At 37.7% G+C, this 19,060-nt stretch overlaps 1 pseudogene; it reads left to right on the forward strand.

Moving 5' to 3' along the window:
* Nucleotides 1-10,586: 10,586 nt before the first annotated feature.
* Nucleotides 10,587-18,547, forward strand: LOC139477019 (glycoprotein 3-alpha-L-fucosyltransferase A-like; annotated as a pseudogene).
* The last annotated feature ends 513 nt before the right edge of the window (nucleotides 18,548-19,060 follow it).

Consider the following 19,060-nt stretch of genomic DNA (forward strand, 5'->3'; position numbering starts at 1 on the left):
CCCCAAATAACACGTATATACTTACCTAAATCTTGATTTACATACTCCAAAGGCCCTCACATGGTGTTGCGGGTACCAGTGTGGGCCCTATTGTACCTCTCCTCACTGGAGTTGGCTGGGTTCAGTACTGGGGTCAGTAGTTGTTGTTGACATGCATATCTGTAACAGCATGATGTATTATATTGTATACATTAAGAGAGCCCCAGTACCTGTCGGGTGATTTAGGGTGATTTTACGACGTTGTGTAAACTAAGAGGTCTGTCTTTGTGAAACGACCTTAAAGGGGCACTGATCTAAAGCAATTCCCCGGGACTGGTTGTTGCCTTTGCTATTGTTTTTTCCCAGTGAGTACCCGGATGTATAGCAGAAATCTAGACTAGTTCGCGACATCTGCTGAGCTATTGGTAAGCGCATTAGTCACTTTTATGTGTAGTAGTAAGGGCGTATGGTCACATTGATCAACAAAATGAAATACAGTTTTCGAGATAATAAGGAAATGTAGGTATCTTTGTGGGTTTTGATGAGTCACTTGCTTGGTAATTTTGCGATTTTCGTTTACACTATTTTGACTTGCAACACAAAGGAAATATTTCACCTGAGCATTGCTTTTTTTATATTGTGTTTATTTTTTTACTGTCAAAATGTGTAACTTTTCAAATGTATTAAATGCCTAAATATTCAGTTATTTTACAAAGTGACTGAAAAACATTACCATCTAATTGTACCTGTAATAAATTCATTTACCGAGCATCAAGTGAATGACGACAAATAAACAAGTGTAGGGTTATACCAGAAACCGTGGATGACAACAAAGGAGTAGTAATCGTATTATCGACGCAATCCAAAATCCGAAAATGCTTTCACTGCATGGATACTTTTTTATTATTATTAAACTATAACCATCTTCGGTATTTCCAAATGACGACATCCTATGAGCTCTGCCGTTCTTTTTGTCTGTTTGTTTAGGCTGAAGAAATTAATTAACATGCGCCCTTTGTCGAAATCTTTATAGATCACAGTTAACCAATCAGTGTTCAAAGGCGTAAAACAAATATTGCCTCCAGCCTCCAAGTTTATTTAGCTGTCCTTGCAGACGGTAGCTCAGTCTCTGGTCACACTCAGTTGCGTTGCGTATCATCCGAGTACTCATGGGGGAAAAACAATAACAAAGGCGACAACCAGTCCGGGGAATTGCGTTAGATCAGTGCCCCTTTAAAAGTTATGACGTGGTTAAAGACGTGGTTAAGGAGGTCGTAGCACTAAGAGGCTTTTGAGAATCGGCACCCTGGAACAGAGGAAGAAGAGCTGATTGAGAAGCGATGTTGGATTTGCATTGGTCGTTGTCAGCATGATATGCAGGCCCAAGATACGTTAATATATATATATATATATATATATATATATATATATATATATATATATATATATATATACTATTCCTCCATAGGAGAGTTATAAGGTATAACATACGGATAATTACATGAAAATATTTACATTGTCAGAGAATACCACCATATACCAATGTGGTAACGCACTTTCTTAGTAGATTCCGTCCATTTATTGGAAGCGATAGAGTCCTCGAATTACAGTTCGCGAGTAAGAACGACTGGTATCTGGATCAGTATCCAAAAGTGGCTTACAGGACAGCAAACAAGCTACAAGATCATAGTCTTTTGAGATACAAATTGCCTTAATAAGTTTTTAGCTTGTCATGGGGTTTAGAGCGCATTCATGCAGTCCCGATTTAACGAGTGCCATGGCTGATGCTTTCATCCTCGAGCAGAGTTCTGGAACAGAGCAAGAAGAGCTGATTGAGAAGCGATGTTGTCTTTGCATTGGTCGTTGTGAGCATGATTTGCAGCCCAAGATATGTTCATGTGTTGGATTTCAGCTGTAGTCTTGATCATACATCTTGTGTGTTCCAGCCATTTCATCTCTTTGTGCATGTGGTTGTGATAGTTGCTCCTGTTCAGGCTTGTCAAATTCTCCTTCGAATGTTCGATCCTTTGATGTCTAAAGAAACGGAAGCGACATTTGTATATGTCCTCCATGTGCCATTATCAAAAAAATTTCGCAGCAACAGACCATTCAATACTGCATGCATTTATGAAATGTTTCCATGTTGTCGTCTAAGTGGACACCAAATAAACATATATAGTAAACATAGACCCTTGCTTTCTCGCCATTAAATATTGTCCCCCAACTTCAGTCTTGTTCCTTTTAAAATGTTGTCCAAAATGAGTACAGATTAAACCATTGTTTTACAGCACCATTGTTCTGTGAACTCCATAGCGCCTCAGAATTTTGTTCACATATGTGTGTGAAACACATAAAAGAGTATTTGAAAATACCTAGAAAATTTAAGACTGCTGAAGGTATCCGAAAATGTTATTCATGTCTTGGTATATAAAATAGCTGTTGTAATATTCTGTGTTAGTTTAGTTGTAGATAGCCTCCTAAAGCTGGGATCTATGGGCATGTACTTTTGGAGAATTTTCAATTTCATATATTGTTCTTTTTGGATGTTAAGCTTATTTTATGAGTGAGTGAGTGAGTTAAAATGTAAAGTCACATCGGCAGTATTTTAGGCATATCGTGACTTTAAGAGGATATTATAGAATAAATGCATGTTAACCATAAGAACCCGTCAACAACGGGCAGTAAAATAACTAGACATAAAAATACGTCTTTTGACAGGACAATGCATCATAAACTAGCCAGCAACTGAAGGTAGGTCACCATATTAGTGACCGTGGGGACTTACAGTACTTTTGAATCCCAGTAGGATTTACTTAATCCCATCAGGTGTTGGCGATTATTGACAATTTTGCCGAATGAAAACCGAGGCAGTAATAAATATACTGTGAATGACGTATACTTACATACCATCTCCGGGGGACAATCCTTTTACACCACTTCAACCCCCTTCAAGGTACAGCCACTAACAATCTTAGTTATCCAATTTCTTCTGCCAATATTAAAATATCAATTATTCATTACAAAACAAGAGCTTTAACAATTATTTAACAGTTCTATTTCTTTTAAAAACCCAAGGATTGAATAGGAGCTGATGTTGTTAAAAAGATCCTTCAATGATGAAACTTTGAAACATTGATCCTTGTAATGGAAAAATCAATACAGTCAAGCAGGACATGCTTGACTGTGATTCTTTCATTACAAGGGATGCAGATTAGAGGATCCTCACCTTTTAATAAATAGTCATGAGTATATCGGGTATGACCAATACGACATCATCTTAATATGACCTCTTCAAATCTGGACTGACAACCCAAATAAGTGTAATCGATATTTGTTTAGCTGCAGCATCAGCCATTGTGTTACCAACGACTCCAATATGGCTGTGTAACCAACAAAAACAATGTCGTATTGGCCAGTTGCAAGATTATTATATAATTCTATAAGTCGTACAAGGCGACTAATTAGGCAACCTGTTTGCCATGGGTTGCGCCACAGTGTCGGCGGAGGACGGAAATCTGGTGGTTGAGGGCAGTAGTTCCAGGAATAGGGTTTCTTTGCCCAATACACCACTTCGACCCTTACTTCCCCTAGACGGATGGTAGGATGGACCCGGTATTTTCAATTGGCTGGTCATGCCAAGCCCTGTGAAGAAATAGTATTTGCACAAAATATATTTTTGAAAAGAGCATTTGATGAGTGTTTGTCCTCTGATGAGGATACAGATCACCTGATACGTGGAGTAGATTTTTGGTGGTATCTTCAACTGATCGTTAACCACTAAGATTAAATCCATTTGCCACATCAAAAGCAATTGATGGCATCGATGGGCATATGCAAGCTGATAAAAAGATCAGATCAGGATTTCTTCTGATGAAATGTAAAACGGCTAAACAATCTGCAACTCTTCTGACCACGAAGCACCTGGTGAATTCGGAAGTTTCATTTTCACCACATACATCTCTCAACAGCAGCAAATGCATTATTAGAGACTTAGGCCGCTGTCTGTCTGACATGAGTGAATCCGTACTAGTTACAGAATTAACATGCAGAGTTTGTCAACCAAGCTATTTTAGAATTGCATAAGAAACAATTAATAATTGAATGTGAGTCTCCATCGTTAACCTTTTTTCGGTGTTTATACAGTCGTCGGGGAAAAAGCGTCCAGATCTGTACAGAGTTAAGAAATAACAGGTCGGCATTGAATTCTGGTACAACGTTGGTGCGTCTCAATTCATAATTGATATTATAGACAATGGCTATAAAATTCCATTTATTTCCAGGCCTCCAAAGATGGACAGTTTCCCAACCATTTTTATCTTCCTCTGAGGCACAGATATAGTCATATTTGTAGTCAGAATATGAAAACCGAGCCATTCCAAGGACTGCAATGGTGCCCATAAAGATTTTTTTTCAACTTTAAGTACAAACCCGGACTTAATCAAGTCATTTTTAATGACAGAACCTGAATTTAGAGCTCTTAATTCTGTCTCTGCTGATAATATACCATCATCCATGTATGTGACTATCTTATGTCCTTCAAAACGCCACTTCTTGACAAGCTGGCGAGTGGCGTTTGAAAATACGTATAGAGCTGTAGTCAGTCCAAAGGGAAGTACTATAAACTTATAAAAATGTGTTTTTCCATCAGGGGCATTCCAAGCAAAGCCCAACAAGTCAGTATGCCCTTCGTAGATATCTATATAATGATATGCTGAATGGATGTCAAACTTGATCATTTGCACTGATATATTCTAAAGCAGTTTTTCCAATCTTCAAATTTCAAAGTCTTTTTGAGCACAAACCTGTTTACGATACTCAGGTCTAAAATCAAGCGTATTTTACCCGATGACTGTATAGTGACAGATAGAGGATTAACAACATACGGCGGAATATCATACTCAACAACTAGTTGTTTCTTGACAAGCTCTGATACAGCTTCACACACAAAATCAGCGTTATTTAAGGCAAACTTGTTATTATGCAAGTACATTTTGGGTGGCATACACAAAAATGGAATTTTGTATCCATTTTTGATTTTATCTAAAACAAAGTCACTTGCACCTATCTGTTGCCAAAAGTTTTCATTCTGTTTCAAACGACCTTTAACGACAATTTCTGCAGCACTCTGCTCATATTCAAAATAATTATCAGTCAATTTAAGATTACATGTATCGAAACATTGTGTAGATGAACACTTAACTGATACCCCTTGGCATGTGCCCTCTCTACTGCGTGGCGGTTGCTGACAGGACGCTGCTTGATAACCTTGCAGTCTGGACATTTGCGTTGAGATAGGGAGAGTCTCTTCTGAAGTGCGTGAATTCTCCGCAGTGAAAACATGATCCTTGTCGCTGACCTTTGCCTCGAAAAATCTGATTGTTGATTGGTGGAATCGACTGCACACCAGAAGAAGCAGGTAAAGCAAACTGCACGGGCTGTGTAGCGAAAGTCGTCTTGTCGAATACGGCGCATTCCGATTTCGTTTTTGCTCGATTTTTCTTACTGCTTTTAAATCAGCCCTTGTAATTTTCTTATCATCGTCAGAATCATCTGCTAAATCGTTTGTCAATACGAAAAGAGTCTCTTGCTTGCAATCACGGCAGTTCAATTAACAACATGACTGATGAATCAACCGCGGCAAAACTAGACGCCATCTTGGATCAGCTTAATTTAAACAAGAGAAAATTGAATTGGCAATCCATTCCAAGTTAGCATCCGTCATGCTCATACTTGTATTGGTTTAGCAAGTCCAACTGTTATATCACTGGTGCGTAATGTCTTGGATCATGAATAAATATTGCGCAGTTAAGAGCATATATGATATAAGATATGTACATATACATGGTGTGTGTGTGTGTGTGTGTGTGTGTGTGTGTGTGTGTGTACATTCTACGAATGTATTCACTTTAACGTCGTATACGACCTTTGCGAGCGAGTTGAATGGTCCATGTCCATTGGAAAAAAATATAGAACAGGTGTATAAGTGTTTTTTTTTTAAAATTGGCAATATACACGTAGGTTTGTTAAAAATGATTATGTAACGAATTTTGTTTTAATTCCTTTCATTCAAAATGTCTTCGGAGATTAAACTATGCTTGAAAAATAGATCTGACTTGATGGGATGTGACGTTAGCAAGCTGAGACTGAACAGATGGACACACAGTTGCATCGATTACAACATACATGAAGGCTCTTTGTTCACGCAGGCATGTACAGGAAATGCCATGTAACAATTCTCTGTGTACTAATTACATGTTTGGGTGTTATCAGTTCTGCGATCGGAGATACAGGGATGTAAGTATCTACTACAATTAACAATACATTCATATAATAAAAATAACTGTCTGCTGGAATGTGTGGTACATTCGATTGGATAAGAATCATAAAATGTATGACCAGACGATTCATCCATTCATACCCATACAAAAAACAGCCAAATTTTAGTAACAGTGCTATTACATGAAAATTTGATTTTTTAATTTGCATATAAATTAGAGAAAGTGAAGACGTTACATAATCCCTATAAATCAAAGCTGTTAATAAACTGAACATCATATCTATCGGAGACATCCCAAGTAACGTTGCATTATCAAGTTTTATTCATTGCTGTATTTGCTACAATTGAAAATACTTTAGTGTTATATTTTTCAAAGGAAAAGGCATACACACCAGAGTTTTATTGCGTCATCATACTTTTTTTAATTCTCTTGAGAGTTGTACACATTAAGCATATACATTATGTTACCACACTGCCACATTTGCCACACTGAACTGATAATTCTGAACATAATATGGATATACACCGCGTTATTAAATAGTCCAGCAATATATCGACAGGATACGTATACATGTACATTATGTTACCACACTGCCACATTTGCCACACTGAACTGATCATTCTGAACATAATATGGATATACACCGCGTTATTAACTAGTCCAGCAATATATTGACAAGATACGTATACATGTACATTGTATTACCACACTGCCACATTTGCCACACTGAACTGATCATTCTGAACATAACATGGATATACACTGCGTTATTAAATAGTCCAGCAATATATCGACAGGATATGTATACATGTAGATGCACCAGATTACAGGGTTCACAATGTACTCAAATGGGACATCAAACCTAATTTTAGCGTGACAAAATAATACTTCAACTACCACCCTACATTTTTACGAAACCATTATTGGAATGCGCTGTTTAATATCTGGAGAAAAACACAAAGATGCACGGACGACAACTGATGTACAAAACACATAATTAGTTGTCTTACTAACCGTCTGTCTGATTTTTATACCATGTGCAGTACGTGTAAAACGTGTTTGAATATACACGTTCTACTGTTATGTCATAATGACACTGAGCATATGCTATGCACAGAAAGATCCATAAGAAATAGATAGTTTCTATCTAAATAACATGGCAATTGTATTTGTGTCCAATGCAAATGCGTATATAACAAGTATTTGTCACAAAGTGACGAAATGTCGCCTGTATATACACCATAGTACCAAATATGAAGACAATCCAGCGATTAGTTCTTGAGATATCGCGGCAACACCGTTTTCCAACTCCAAAAGCAGATTTGCCTGCTGTGACCTTGAAAATGGGGTAAAGGTCACCAAAACCGACTGGTGTCTGCGGTTTCTGTATATACACCATAGTTCCAAATATGAAGACAATCCAGCGATTAGTTCTTGAGATATCGCGGCAACACCGTTTTCCAACTCCAAAAGCAGATTTGCCTGCTGTGACCTTGAAAATGGGGTCAAGGTCACCAAAACCGTCTGGTGTCTGCGGTGTCTGTATATACACCATAGTTCCAAATATGAAGACAATCCAGCGATTAGTTCTTGAGATATCACGGCAACACTGTTTTCCAACTCCAAAAGCAGATTTGCCTGCTGTGACCATGAAAATGGGGTCATTGAAGCATTATTTTAAATTTCTATGTGAATTTTCCTTTCAAAATTGTTAAATATACATTCCTTTGCATTTATCCTAGCAAGCTAATATAGATAGACTCATCATAAATGTTTTTATTGTTATTGGTTCCACGTTTATGACTATTATTACTTTTGTTTGCGGCCATCTTGGATTTGACCTATTTTCGGATGGTTGCCCATGTCCGATTTTGGTAAACTATTTTTTATTTCAATGTATAGGTGCCCAGGCACCAAACTCCAGCAATAAACCTTTTCCGTCAATTTTGTCGAACCTGGACCTTTTAATTACTGGACTAAGACTGGAAGCCAATGTAGTGCTTTGAGGACAGGACTGAGGTGATTGATTCTTGGAACTTTAGAGATGCATCTAGCTGCAGAGTTCTGAATGCGTTGTAGCTCTGATATGGCTTTCATGGGAAGATTAGCATACAATGCATTCCAGTAATCCAGTTTGGAGGTCACAAGACATTGCATCAACAATTGAACTGTTGGAGTAACAAGTAGATGGCGGACTTAACTAATGTTATAGATGCTATGGTAGCATGCTCTGCTGGTTAGTGAAATATGAGTGTCCACGGCCATTGTTGAATCAAAGGAGATTCCCAGATTACGGGCACTGGCAGTTGGGTACACAGTGGCATAACCAATATGAAGGTACAGAGAGTCAGGGTGAAGCTTTCTGAATTGCTGTCGCGATCCAAGGATTAAAAACTCAGTCTTCTCTTCATTGAGTTTGAGATAATTGAAGCTCATCCAGGATCGTATGTCATCAATACAGCGCTCAAGGGCGGCGTGGTTCGGAGACAGTTCGGAAGTTTTAAAGGAAATGTAGATCTGGTTATCGTCCGCGTAGAGGTGGAAGTTAAGAGCATGTTTCTGGATGATATCTCCAATTGGCAGGATGTAAATTGTGAATAGCAGAGGTCCAAGGACTGAACCCTGTGGTACACCATAGTGACTTTTGCATGTTGAAGAATGACGATCATGGATCTTAACAGACATGGTCCGGTCAGACAGGTAGGACTGGATCCACTGGAGAGCTGTTCCCCGAATGCCAAGTCGTGTGTTGAGTCTGTGTAATAAAATTGCTTGATCAATAGTATCAAAAGCAGATGAGAGGTCAAGGAGAACAAGAAGAGTGATTTTTCCGCTGCCCAAAAGATGTCAAGATGTCATTGTGGACCCGAACGAGTGCTGTCTCAATACTGTGACTTGACTTGTATGCAGACTGGAATTTTTCTCCAAGATTGTTTTGTTTCAGATGATGTTGTAGTTGCACAGCGACAATCTTTTCCAGGCAGGTTGGCCTGAGCAGGTTGTGTCCTTCGCGCAAACGCTCTTCTGTGGTGATGGTGAGGTGAGGTGAAATTGGGTTTAGCCTCGGCAGAATGTATGTGTGTGTGCGAGGGTGGATGTGCATGTGTGTGATATGTGTATGGTGCATATGTGAGTTGTGTGTATGTGTCTAGTGTGTGTTTGGTGTGTGTGTGTGTGTGTGTGTGTGTGTGTGTGTTTGATGTGAGTTTGTGACATACAACATATATTACATACAAAAACTGAGGCGACATGGATGGATTTTAGGCAACATTGATGTGACATGACGAAAGAAAAATGACCTAAACCATGTTCTTGCAAAATGATTGTGATCTGATTTACAGTTTATTATAGAGAAACAAGAATTTCAATTTCACTGTATTTGTCTTCAATGACTGTGTCTAAAATGTACACCTAATGCAGAATGCCAGAAGACAATGTGTTTTCATTGATGTCATCAAGGCGATACATAACGCAGGCAGCATATAGGGGTATTTCAGTCCTTACAAATATACATCTTGTGCAAATAAAACAAAATCAGTTTACAGAAGAGCCCTATGTAGTTGTTATATACTGACTGCCACTGCCTACTGCCACTGAGATAACGTTTTATCTTCTTGGTGGCGTTTGTCCATCCAAATGTTTCTTACGTTTAAAGTTAGAAACTACCCCAATAAATCTATAAATAGAAGATAATCGAGGTAACATCGTGGACCAACAGGAGGATATTTTTTTAGGAAGTAAGCAAGTTGTATGGTAGACTCTACTCTAAACACGACGTGTGAAGGATTTAGTTCGAAAACTATTTATTGACTGTGTCACAAAAATGAAGTCAAACTGAAGAAGGATGAGGTCCTCGAAGCAGTTAATGTCTGAAAAATAGGAGAAGTTCTGGACCGGATGGGTGTACTGAGGGATTCTTGGAGGTCTTCTGGGGTGATAGCGGTAAATACTTAATAAGATCTCTCACTTTTGCATACTCACAAAAACGACGACATAAAAACTTACAAATTACGTGTGTACCTAGAGATAATATATCAAAACACTACCTAAACTAAAAAAATGGTTTCCAATGTCATAATTATCTGTTTTTTCTTTTTTCTTCGATAGCTGTATCTGTTTTAAATATACTGTTTAACAAAGAGCATGAATGTTTTATGACTGGGTGATACATTGGGAAATAATCAAGACAGATTTATGATCTTATACAATATACTGAAAATTATTCCATTTCAGACCCACCTGTGTTGATCGATGTTGAACTGCTTTATAAAACGATCTGTGTTGAAGATATGTCACGTGGTTGTTTAAATTGTACGCATGCGTGAATCAGTTATGGATAGTTATGCAATACCGCACTCAGACTGATTGCAGAGGGCGATGGCGAAACTGTAAGTTTGATTCGACTTTCTAACATGTCAGTGTCTTGAAATAGGGTTGTACTCGAGGGATCCTTCTGAAATAGTGTTATATTGAACATTTAGAGGTTTAGAGAATGAAGATAATGTACGTATTATTTTTGCTTCTTGTTTAAAACTGCAGTATTCCAGATGTATGACGTGGTCTGTAAATACTTAAGTCTACTCCAAACGGCATAGATTCATACAATATAGGAATACGATAATAATTATGACACACGGTAACAAGTCCCCGACCCTGACCACACAATCCATCTAGGCACCGTCATATCTTATGACTGATTTCGTTTGTATTTAAATAGTATGTCTGTTACATATCTCCACAAACAGATCCGTTAAGACGACAAAAGGAATGTAATAACCAGTTGCTCGTCCAGTTAATTTACTTTCTGTCGGTTATATCCGGGCTTTCTTATGAAAAAGAGAGGAGTATTCTTGAGACATCACGTACAAGACAAGTTAGATTGCAGCTGCATGTGTTATGGAGATCTGAACAGTTGCTGTAGCAACCGTCGGCCATTATAGCAGGAAGGTGACCTCAACATATGTTATGGCGAAAATTCAAATGAATTGGATGTTTATATATATCTTTAGCACATGTATTAGTTATATTAACTTGTACTACATTACATTCTGTAACTTTTGTTATGTTATGTTATGTTATGTTATGTTATGTTATGTTATGTTATGTTATGTTATGTTATGTTATGACAGATAGACAGGTTTATTTGTATGAAGGCCAATTGACCCATTGTACAAAATATAGTAATAGCATACATATGACCTAATTTTGTTGAGAACACGGACATTAGAAATTTTGCAAAAAGTATCATTGCATCATCGTTTGATAATTGACAGAGTCTTTCTAAAAAAAAATAAGGATGATCAACTGCCTGGGATAAACATATCCCAGTCGGTTGGTTGGTTGGTTTGATGTTTAACGCAGTACTCAGCAATATTCCAGCTATATGACGTCGGTAAATATTCGCCTTTAATAGTGATCGTTTGTGGTTTGCGGACATATTCGTTTTAAGTTTTGCCCACGTGAGTCATCCCAGGTGACTGCAAATATAACGTTTTTCTTTCGCCAAATTTATGCTTTAGATAGTACAATTATGATAGAAAAGTTACCACAACTTATGTCCTATTATTTCACGTAGGATTATGTCCCATTTCCCCACACCCCACTTTCTGTTTGGTACTTTGTAAGAATTATGAAGAGAAAGTTTTGTGTGTGACGCTAACATTTATCACTAATTCTAAGAGGATATTGGAAATGAATGTGAACAGCCACGTTGTCTCACTGTTGATGTAAATAATCTAGCCTGCTGCCCATGTAACTTAAACTTATTTATGTATGATCTTCATATGTCACGGTCTGTGACCAGAAAAGCAAATAAAGTTATGTATAAAGTTATAAAGTTATTACCGCTAGTATCCCTGCTGGCGCTTTCATAAAGTTCAATTTCAGTACATTTGTTGATAAACCACACTGACGCATATACATTTTTCTAGATATGAATCATTCTACTTAACTGTGGATACACTGGGCACACACACATAACAAAACCCCCTGTCCGATGAATTGATGCCTTGATATGCAACAAGAAAGAATCTTGTTTATCCAGTGCGCATATACATGTGTCCAGTCTACCGCGGGCTTTGATGTGGCGTCAGTGTCGAATGGTTTTGTGATAGTTGTGCAAATATTCGTTGTATATCGTATATTTTTGTTACTCACTATCCTCGTATTTGCTATAAGAAAACGGATATTACCAACAGTAAGTCAGCTAACTGGCATACCCACTGACTGCTACATTCCTTATATGGGTTAAACGGTACTGTTTGTATGTTGTAGTAACATCCAAAGATTAATAAAGACAATTTTAAGACAGTACAAGCTTTGGAGCGGAGAGATAATATGTTCAGAAGGCATCTGTTGTGTATAAGAGGATGTCTATGACCTGAAACGTTATAACGTTAGATCGCGAGGATGAAACATTAAAACAAGTATTACACGCATTCACACACGGAAGAAATTTATAGTTGATATAGTATATGTTTTAATTAATCTGAAAAATATCAACAGTAAGCGGATATACAATTCCTTTTGAAAGTACTAAAGTACTAAAATAACAACTGTTATTTACTGAACAGAGAGTTCTTTTCTGATAAATCATTGACTATAAATTTCTTCTCTCATTTTTCAATGCAGTTCCCTTCAAATTTCTTCTCTTTTTCTAAACAGTTAAGAAAAACGTTGACATGATCACAACGTGATGATCATGTTGAATGTTACGCTGTGAGATCTGTCAAATCTATAACGGATTTGGTGCCATCTACAGGTGCATCCATTTCCACTCGTTATTGGAAACGTTCAGGAAAATATTTCCTTTCTCCCTTAATCCCATCTTTCATGCATGCAATACGCAAAACATATATTCAGTGAGATCCATATATAATCCATAAACTAAACTAATGACCATTCAATAAGATATCGATGGGTGTAGGGAACAGTCCCTTTGGATTTTATGATTTAACATAAAATTACATATTTATGTACAGATTATAATAATATGAATATACAAAATTCATCACCACTAGCCAAGTTCACTAAAATGTCAGTGGGAAGTTGTCACGGATAAACATGAATTCTAACCGCTTTCCGACTGATGTGTATTTCGCACACGGGCCTGGCCAGGCCATTTAGTGTGTTTCCGAAAGGGGCGAAAGTGGTGTGTGCAACCCAAGAGAGGTCTTTAGGGGTTGCTTATATAGAATTTGGGAATTTTGAGATTTGGAATATATGCCGATGGGGTTGGGGAGGAGAACTGGGAGCTGGGTATGGTGGATGTTTGTTTGTTTATGTGATTTTGATTTGGTAGATTATTGTGATTTTAGATGCGTTTTATTAGTTCCCTTTTGATTGAGAATACGCCTAAGGCTTTGAAGTTTTTCTAGTTTATTTTGTGGGTTTTGTATTGCTTCTAGAGTGAGAGCCTTGTTTAGATTGAGGGTGGTTTGTAATGCGGTTCGATGTGTTACATTAGGTAGTGTGTGCAGTGGATGAGTGCGTGTTCTGGGGGTTTCTAGTTGTTTGCAGTGTGGGCAGTTACCTGTGGTGTTTTTTAAAAAAAATTTAGGTGGTTATTTAGGTTGGTGTGTCATATTTGGAGTTAAGTGATTACTCTGTCGATATTTTTTGATGGATGGAGAATTTTTGGTTTGGTAAGTGGTTTGCTGAGTACTTTTTTGATTTAGCTATTAAAAGTTTAGATATAGGTTAATCACAATTTTTGGTGATTTTTTGCTTGTTTACAGTTTTAATTTCTGATTTTGAGATGGGTAAGTTTAAGCTCATTTCTGGGATTTTGAGGGATAGTTTAGCTGCTTTATCGGCGTTTTCATTTCCGTATATTCCTACGTGGGCGGGTATCCACAAGAAGGTTATTTGTTTGTCTGCCTTAGTTAGGTCGCTGGAGCTTTTAAGTATTTGATTTATTAATTTGGGTCGGTTTTTGGTATTTTTGTTTTGGAGGGCTTGCAGTCCACTTAAGGAGTCGGTAAGTACTAGAATTTTTTTTATGGTTTTTGGATTCTTGATTATGGAGGGCTGATGCCATGCCCATTAGTTCTGCCGTGAATTTTGATTGGTTGTTTGGGAGTCGGAAGGATTGTGTGGTTTTAGTTGGCTGTGTGGTATGGACTCCGAAACCTGTGTGTTTGGAGGTCGGATCTGAAGATCCGTCCGTGTAAATGTGACACCAACTTGGCCAATTTTCGTGTATGTATGCTGGTGTGGTGGTTTTAGCTATGTTTGGGTGGGTTTGCTTATTTATTTGGCTAGCTAGTGTTGTGTCTATTTTGGGTATTTTAAGTTTAAGGATGAAGATATTTGATTGTTTGCAGTTTTGTTTAAGATTTTTAATTTGGTGTTCATTTAGGTAGTTTGTTATTCTTTGGGATATTGGGGTAAGTAAGGGGTGTCTACGAACTAGAGCTTGGTTTTGGGGGCTGATGTTTTGGTTTTTTAAGTTGTGGATGAGAGGGTTTGATTGGGACGCGGCCCAGAAATTTAAGCTTAGCTGTTCCCTGCTTAGACTCAGTGGCATTTCTCCTGTTAAGACCTGAAGTGAAGTGTAGGAAGTGCCATGTTGGGTGCGTGTAATTAGTTTGAGAGTCTGATATTGTATTGAGTCAAGTTTTTTAGATAGAGAGTTGTTTAGGGTGTTGTATATGGCGCTGGCGTAGTCTAGTTTTGATCTAATTTGTGATATGTAGAGAGAGAGGAGGGTATCTTTGGAGGCTCCCCAGTTAGAGTCAGTTAGGCATCTTAGGGTGTTTAGGTCTTTACTGCATTTAGTTGTTAGGTTTTGGATGTGAGCATCCCAGGTGAGATGTTCATCGAAATTAAGTCCTGGGGGTTGTTTGTTTTTTTGTTTGTTTTTGAAATTTGATTGTTTGGTTGTTTAGCTGGAGCATTGGGGAGGCGGGTTTCATGTTTTTATGTTTGAATACTATTGCTATTGCAGATCATTAGCAGAGCCGGGGGATGCTGATAAATTGCTAAAAGTTACTCACTTGCGACATTCGTACGATGTTCCTAACCTGCCGCGTTTGAATCCAGTTTGGACGGACTAAGGATACAGAAGATAATATATACCTTGAAAATAGCAGTTGTCAAGAGAATTCAATCAATGTAAGACATCTGTCAAAAACGCAAAATTAACCTTTAGAGCTAGACCATGGTCAACTACAAAATGCATCCATCAATGTTGTACATAAAGTTTTATACATCGGACAAAATGTGGCATCACGAACCCTATATTTGAAGAAAAGTGAAAAGGATATATCTGCAAATTGGGATCATTGTTTTGATTTGGTGGGAACAAGCGCGTGGAGTTTTAGTTTCATTTGTCCGGTGGTTTCTGATGACAAGATAATTATGATGGAAGATGGACGATGGGCGGACTTCTTAGGGTAATTTTGTGCTTCCAGTTGACATTTCGGACAAAGAAATGTGACTGACGAGAGCATCATCCACTTTGACTTATCAGAGGTTAAATAATGAATTTAAAGGAGTTTAAAGGAATCCGACCGTGAATCTGACACATCAGAGTTCGACACAACGATCTACTGTTTATATAGATTCAGCTGAATGAAATTCAAAGTTGACCTATTCATGCAAACGACAAGTGGTACAGCTCCATAATATTGATAATATAGGAAACAAATTTTATGTTATGATGTCTAGAGGGTAGATATATGTTTCAAAGCCTGAACATATAATATAACATGTATTGCCATTTTGTGTTGTACAATAGAATAAAAGTGACAAAACCCTTTCGATATTAATAAGAATTCTCCACCAACAACAGAGTCGACTATAAATGAAGCTTGTTTGAACTTAAAACAGGAAAGGTTCGGACAAACATTCATATATAATCTTCTTTGTTTCAGTGCAAATCGATGGGCGTTCACAGTATGTGGAGGAATGCTGCTCGTGTGTATCTTAATACTATACGTAACTTCTCGAAATGATACCCAAGGGAAACTGCTCTTCAAAATCATCCAAAATTCCAAACAAGCATTCAATGGACTTCAGCACACGGGGCCTGGAGCCACCAACGAGGTGGTCCCAACCCATTCCAAGACAATCCTTTGGTACTTTACACCGAGATATTTACCCATGAATCTCACAAGCAGGGTCCCTGTAAGTGCCTGCCCTCAATCCAATTGTTTTGTGACTCGAAATAGAACATTTCTACAGTACATCAAGGGCGCCCTTCCACCTCGAAAGGCAGGCCAAGTGTGGATTTTTCACAACAATGAGCCACCTTATCTGTTTGCCCATGACAGAGATTTTTACAAACAACCATGGTCGTCCACATTCAACTGGACCATGACCTTTAGGCATGATTCTGACATATTCAGGCCGTATGCTTTACTGAAGAAGAGATGAACAGTGCCTCTGAAGAACTATAGTGCTATTGTCAAGAAGAAGACGAAATTGGTTGCATGGATGGTCAGTAATTGTCTTGACTGGAGCAAAAGAATGGCGTATGGCAAGGAACTGCAGAAACACATTCCAGTGGATATTTATGGCCTATGTGGGAAAATGACATTTCGCAGAGAACAAAATAAGGATTGGCTAAAACTTGTAAACGAAACCTACAAATTTAACATTGGATTTGAAAATAATTATTGTAAGGACTACATAACTGAAAAGTTTTTCAATAACTTTAACCTTGACCTTGTGACCGTGGTTCGTGGCGGCGGTAACTACAGTCGAGATGCTCCACCAGGTACATACATCAACGTTGACGACTTCAAGTCTCCCAAGCATCTGGCTGAGTACTTATGGTTTCTACACAACAATACTGATAAGTACATCGACATCCTTAAACGCAAAGAGGAATATTATTATGAAGCAGAAGAGTACCTCTACACGGATCCTGGAGGATCTCTGTTCCTTGAGCACTACTATGAACAGGAGTCTTTATGTGAAATTTGTAGGAAGCTAAACAACATTGAAAATCACTCGAAAACAATACCAGACATTATTCCATGGTGGAAAGATGGTATTTGTAGAAATCCTACAAAATCATTTTAAACCAGAATTTACCTCTTTACATGCACAGTGAAAAACCTCATTAATCGGGACTTTGCTCGTGAGTACCCATAAATCTGTATAAATATGCATGCATGCTCGGCCAAGATGTTTTTGTATATATTCTATACACATTTATATGTATATGTATTGTGTTGTTGAAATAATTGTGTACCTCTGATGCCGCTGATAGTGGCCTGAGTGTAAATAAAGTTGAGTTCAGTTCAGTCGGGATTAAAACATCATTGATTAAGGAATCATATGTCTATAAAATATGCCAACATACGTACGTGTATTTAGAGAAAAGCCAAACAGCATCAAGGGATGTCCCAGGTGGGGTACTTTTGTAAAAGCTGAGTTACGAGGATGTTATGCTGTATATTCCCCATTTCCTGTAACATGTAAAAAAATACGGGTTTCCTGGTCTCAACTGTAGACATGAGGCAAATGTGTCTATTGTTGAGACGACATTCAGAATTTAATGAAACATTTTAGTATAAAATGACTCCCTTTCAACATCAAAACAAATAGTACTCTTTCCTTCAGTAACATTTAACCATTTATATGTTCAGTTTCTATTGCTAACATCTGTGAGGATGGTCAAATTTTTACAAGATATTGATTTAAAAGGAGGGGAATCAATTTTCTGTTTTTCCTTTGGCGCCAAATGGATTTATTTGTTTCGTCGGATTATCGAGACTGGTTATTCTCAAGCGTTGGCTTTTTACATCAAATATAATTGTGAGAAATGTCTGACATAAAGAAAGTAGCTATATAAAGCACATTTTGCTGACGTTGATTTCTGCTATCTTATTGCATGAATACACTGGGCAAATACACACTGTTTAACAATACGTAAATGCCTTTTATCATATAATAGGTGAGTTTCTCGGCAGGATAAAGGCAATTGATAAAAACGATATCCGTTGGGGTCATATGCGGATTGAGATGCAAATATCAAAGGTCAAGTAGGGACTACTTTCAGCGTTTGTCAACAAACATGGCGTCGCCCTTGTCATTCAGCCATCGATACATAAGTAACCATCGGGAATCTGGAGAAACTACTGGCATAATTGCTATCATTATCAAAAGAAGTTAGTCTCATATACTGAAAATCAGTGTCTAACTGTGACGTAGCTGATGTATTTTACAAGTTTCGGCAACTTTGGAGATATAAATTGCGAAACAATTTTGTGAGGGCACTATGCCTGGCCAAGCAGGATCTTTAGCCATATCTGTGCTTGTAGACCTCTGCGGCTTGGAATCCTTTCGACACACAAAAATAGTTGGATATGATAAAGTGGTCATCACTGGTAATGTTTGGGGATAGTGAATATCCTGTATTAGGAATAAAGACTATGTATTTAGCTCGCCGAATTTATTCCTAATACAGGATATTCACCATCCCCAAACACACTCGCGTGATAACCTTTATTTATGCAGTTTTTACTTTATCAAAATATCACTGTATCCTGTAGTGTTTAATTACTTTCCATTTTCAGCTTTCACATACACAAATCCATAGCAACCTTTTAGCATACAATTATCAGTATCCACTATTCTATCCTTATTAAACATTCTGATATATGTTTTATATTTCTCACAATAATCAAGATTATTCTTTTTAAATACATACAGCCTTATACGAACGCCACACCTGAGAAGCATAACAAACCAAACTGCCAACATGACAGTCAAAAAATGATAAATTGGTTTCAGCATTAAGAATGATTGGATATTGCGATGACGACAAAAATTACTTCCATTTTAAACGCTAT

The sequence above is a fragment of the Haliotis cracherodii genome, unplaced genomic scaffold (genome assembly GCF_022045235.1).
Source record: "Haliotis cracherodii isolate W230 unplaced genomic scaffold, xgHalCrac1.p SCAF_30, whole genome shotgun sequence".
Classification (NCBI taxonomy): Eukaryota; Metazoa; Mollusca; class Gastropoda; order Lepetellida; family Haliotidae; genus Haliotis; species Haliotis cracherodii.